Source organism: Lepisosteus oculatus, chromosome 3, assembly GCF_040954835.1.
Source record: "Lepisosteus oculatus isolate fLepOcu1 chromosome 3, fLepOcu1.hap2, whole genome shotgun sequence".
NCBI lineage: Eukaryota > Metazoa > Chordata > Actinopteri > Semionotiformes > Lepisosteidae > Lepisosteus > Lepisosteus oculatus.
In genome coordinates this window covers 40635021-40640566 of record NC_090698.1, presented here as the reverse complement: position 1 = coordinate 40640566, position 5546 = coordinate 40635021, and positions in this window count along the sequence as shown.

The following is a 5546-nucleotide window of genomic DNA, read 5'->3' as shown; positions in this document are numbered from 1 at the left end:
GTACTTTATTTCTGCATTTGGATATACGCATGTGAAAGCATTTTAGGGGGGTCGTTATTTTAACAAACTCATGGAATCCTAATGTTTGTCTAATACTGGCTTTTGTTTTTTTTTCCATTTGTAAATGAAATTCAACAGCAGCTTTTGCATTAAATTAACCAACGTGTAATTTGTTGATCCGTCAAGGTGTAGTCAGGTGTTTCCTGCAGTCACGTGTTGATAATGGAGAGACTTGTCACTGAAAACAACACAGATGATTTCACAGGTCCTTGTTTGACTATACAATTTAAAACAATCACAACTATCAATTTAGCAGTTCAGTCAAATTCTAATAATGATGAATCAATCTAACAGATATCAACATATTTAATACTTTGGTGTTTACTTACCTGGCTGAGAAAATGACAGCGCTGGTTGAAGATCAGGACTGTCACAATTCTTCTCACCTATGAGGAAATAACCAGGAAGGCACCTGCAAGAGTGAAGCTGGGATGGAGAGAGGGGAACTAGAGAAGACTGTGGAGAGACTCTATGTGCAGGGTTGTGGGCAGCTAGTGAGTATTTATAGTTAGTGCAACATTACAATTTGACCTCCTTCCTAACTTCTGTTAAAACAACATGATGATCACAATGGACACCAGCTGCATTGACAAATATGTATCCCACTGCAACAGAAACGTATTGCTAAATAAACATTTAGAAGCCTTCAATTTATTTTATTGCTATACCAGGAAGCATTAAGGTCTGTTTTTCTTGCTAAATGTAGTTTTCAGAACACTCATTTGTATTCAGGGTAAAACACTATCTTCATCTCCTAAGTAACAGAGTGTTCTTAGTCGATGCTGAAAGTGGGTATTCAGTTGAATTAGTAGACATGGTTGAATGCTTAATGGCTTTACCTCATGTGAACTTGATTTGGAAGACAGAAATAGGTTTTCTAGACTGTATTACAAATGCTTCACACTGTTGAAAGTTATGCTAAAAGTCTATGCTACACACATGAAATGAGAGAAGCTTGTCAAGGTACAGTTCTCTAGATTTACACCTGCACTGGGGAATGAATTACTTTAGTGATTTTTATAGTGATTTTTATCCATTTAATTAGTTTGTAGCATCATAGGGCTTACATTTTATTCTCAACATGGGCCTTAAATGGCTTCTAAGATGTCCTTGATCCACCCTTGAGCTTAGATCAAGTATTCTTTGACAATTAAACCATCAAAAATGATCTACATGGGAGTCAGTTTACAAAATATAAAAACTGCAGACAATAGATACAGGAGCCAAGATTATTTTTTTTATACAGAGACAATTAGTGTTAACATTATATCTTGGTACACAATGAAAATCACACTTCAGATTTATTTTCAAAAGCTAAATACAGGTATACAGAATCACATGTACATGCTAACCAACTAGTGGTGTAGTGGTAGTGATTCACTGGGTTATTATTTTTCTTAGGATAAACTATTTGTGCATGTAAGTCATATAATTAGCAAAAAGGATTTGTGTGCATTCCGGATATGGTGAGTACAGTTTGACAGTTGGGTTGTAATTTAATATATCAAGCCACTTATTCTAAAAAAACAAGATTTCTGTCAGCACAAATTCAGTCTCCTGTCAGACAGGAGATATCCTGTCTGAAACAAGCATTCTTCATGGAATGAGATGCTCCCCTTCCTCTTCCCCTTCACAACAGACTTAGAAATAAGTTAGTATTCAGAAAAACAGACAGTGAGCATACAGACTGTGATCACCACTACCATTTCATTCATTTGCTGCATCTTAATAATGATTTTTGGTTGTCCATGGCGTGGGGAACTCAGGGAAGAGAATCTGCCATGTACATACAGTAACAGCTTGTTTCAAGGAAAATATTTTGCATGTGAGGAGTCCATTCATGAGAAACGGCTTGGCAGTGAAACATCAAAATCATGTTTTTGTGACAGACAGCTTTTGTGGTAGTAATGAAGTGTCATTTCACCTGATGGAAACAATTTGTGTGGTGAAATTATGACGAACATCATGGTGTACTTTTGAGTTTGTCTAAGCCAGTTGTTCAGGTGGTGGATATATACTGAACTTCAAAAAAACAATATCACTCTATTCATGCATGTTTGTAGAAAAATGAAGTGTACAGGATTTGGATGATGATTAAATGTTTTTGGCTTCATTTTCATTAATCATTCATGACTTACTCTACGTCACCTGATAAATGATGGAGTTGATTATGGACAGATGATGATATAAGTTAACCTGTTGAATTTCTGGCCAGGGCAGCACAGTGGCTCTGTGGTTAGCATTTCTGCCTTGTAGCACAGGGGCCCTAGGTCAAATCCCTTGGGTGCTATCTACATTGAGTTTGTGTGGTCTCCTTGTGTTCACATGGGTTTCCTCTAGGTGCTCTGGTTTTCTCCCACAGCCCAAAAAACATATTGGTATTTTAATTTAGTTCTGTTCGAATTGACACTGGTGTGTATCTCTGTCTATGTGTCTGCCCTGCAATGGACTAGCCTTCCCTCCATTGTGTTTCCTGGCTTGTGCCTGCTGATTGCCAGGTTCTGCCTCCCTACAGCCATGCACTGGATACACTACTGGTTTAGAAAATGGATGAACGGATGGAATTTCAGGCCAAGTGAAAAACAGAAAAACACCTATGCCTCACTGACAGATGCCTCACGTATCGAGAGAACAACACATTTTTACCATTGATATTTTGAAGCAGCACCAGTAGGTAGACTCACCAGCAGTCTGAGACAAGTCCTTTTTAGTAATGAAAAGTGGAAGTCAGGAGGTGTGGTGCAGTAGTACGGAATTAAATGCTAACTGTTGTAGTAAACAGAAAAATCAATGATGATGTCCAAATGTGGGCTAGGCAGGAGTTATTAGAACTGGTACTGATTGATGGAAAATTGACTGCAGAGCACGACTTCGATCAAGAACTGTTACGCCACTTGTTGTCTGTTGTTCTGTGGGCTCATCCTCATATGACAATATTCGAGCAGGACTAAATGCATCATTATGCTGCTCGTGTAACAGCAGCTTTTTTGCAAGATGAGAATTTGACAGTTATGCCACAGATGTCCTACTCGCCAGATGAGAGCCCCAGTGAACATCTGTGGGACAGTTGAGACAATGTGTACTTCTAGATGTCAGTGTCCAGTGAACAGACACATGCTTGGCAAGGCTCTACACAAGGAATGGGACTGATAAAACATTATCTGCAACCTGTTACAAAGCATATAGCTTACATTGCTTCCAACAATGACTGCTCATGCTATTACCCTGGAATGTTCACAGTAGACCCCCAGTCACTCAATGTGTTTAAAGCAAATGTTAACCAATAATGAAATTACAGTATCTATGTCATGCCTATTCAATAAAATGCACCCCCAATCTACAATAAAATGTGGGATTTTTCTGTTAGTAAGGTTAATTACAATGATAAGTTTCTTTTGGTGACAAGTTCTGTATGACATACTAGGTGCGTGGTATCAGAAATGGTGACTTAGAGTAGAGTAGTTTATTGCCGTATGTACACGCTGGTCTCTCGGGACAAACACCACACAATGTAGATGATATTAACAATAAATATGTTGTAGAAAGAAAAATAAATAAATAGGTAGTAGCAAGACCAAAAGAAAACAAAATGGTAGACTATACTTTAAGCACCACAGAAAGTGCAAGCGCTGTTGTGCCTTTTTCAGACTAGCTAAAGTGTTGAATCATTTACAATGGATGAGAGATTTATATATTCTTAGTTCTTATTTAAAGCCAATACTGTGTTGCTCCAAAAACAGTAAGTTTGAACAGTACACATAAAGACAAAACACTTTTTCACTGTTAATAAATCTATGGTGATACAAGTAACCTTGACATTAGTCTGGTTTTTCAGTGTCTCTGTGACCTCCAGCCATCATCTTTAACTCAGGGCTGAACTTCTCAACAGCCTGACAGCCCTCTGGTTTTCATTCCACCTCGGATCTCAGTGACATAATAGAATAAGAAGTCAAATCACTAAAATAAGTTTTAGTTATTAATCTGTTGCTAACTGAAAGATACGTGTAATATCTACCCTCGAGGACCAGATTTTCCCATCTCTGCTTTAACATACTGTACAGCATTGTATCTTTGCTCAAACTCTTAGTGTGAGATGTACAGGATATTGTAAGAATTTTAATTTGCTGTCCCAGTATGGACAGGTATCATATAATGCCACCACCACTCAATTTCATAACATTTTATGGTACGTTCTGAGGTCATATTGATTGCAGTGTACTTTGTGAAATAGATTTAGTGGAGATTTTCTTGCACAAAACCAAAGAGAACCATCCAATATAATGTTTTAGATGATAGAAGTCAAAATATTTCTTTATATTTTCCTAGAGAGTGTTTGAAGTTCTGAAAGGAATAATATATCAAAAAGAAAAAAGTGCCATGAATTATGCAGTTGATAGTGAGAGTAAGTCAGTTTATCTCTATATGGGCCTGTTTTTTACATCTAATAGAACAGGCAGCTTTGCTTCACATGTTAAATTAATCATTTGATCTTTATTTTAGGGTGTGATACAAATAATTACATTACGGAGAATATTATTTTAATTGGGTAAGATGTTACCTTGATTTATAGCACACAAGCCTAGGTCAAAATTCAGATAAGAAAAACCCAAAGGTCTTGAGCTACATTCTGTTTTTCACATATGAATGCCAAATAGCTTTGTGAATTATAGTTGCAATAAATAACCTGTTGACTGATTGGTGATGGGAATGGGTGATTTTACTTTATGCATTGCACTGAAGTGGGAGATCGTCTCCACATAATATCACTAATGAAATGAATAACCTGTAGGTAGCAACTTTGAATGGACAGAGATGCATTGCATTTAATTTCTTTGAAGGATGGGCCTCTTGAATTAATCTTTAGTTGTGTGAAAACAATTCATGGAACTGGCATGGATCATGTACTGGTAATTAACTTTAACTAAAAAAATATATAGCTGGCATGGAGTGGTTAGCATTTGCTGCCTTGCAGCTCAGGGGCCCTGGGTTCAATTCCAGACCTGGGGTGCTGTCTGTGGGGAGTGTGCATGTTCTCCCCGTGTTCAAAGACACACTGATAAGTTAGTTATCTTTTGAGAAAAATTGGCTCTGGGAGTGTCTGTATGTTTGTCTGTCTGTGTTTGCGTCTGTCTGCCCTATGGTGAACTGGCGGCCCATCCAGGGTGTACCCTGCCTTGCGCCCCATGCTTGCCAGGAAGGGCTCTGGCTCCCCCGCAGCTGTGTTATGGATAAATGGTTGGAAAATGGATGGACGGAAAAAATTATTATAGTTACTTCATGATCACCTAGCATCCTTTCAAATGCTCTAAAACAATTAGTTTCGGTGATGCTTTTATCCCAAGCAACTTATGTGCACCTATTAGCCAAGTAAGACTGGAGCAATTTCAGAGCAGTATCTTACTCTGTGGTACAACAGCAATGTTTCACCTGGGGTTTGAACACATAGAACCCTTAACACTGTTTCACAATTTCTCTGCAGAGAAGGA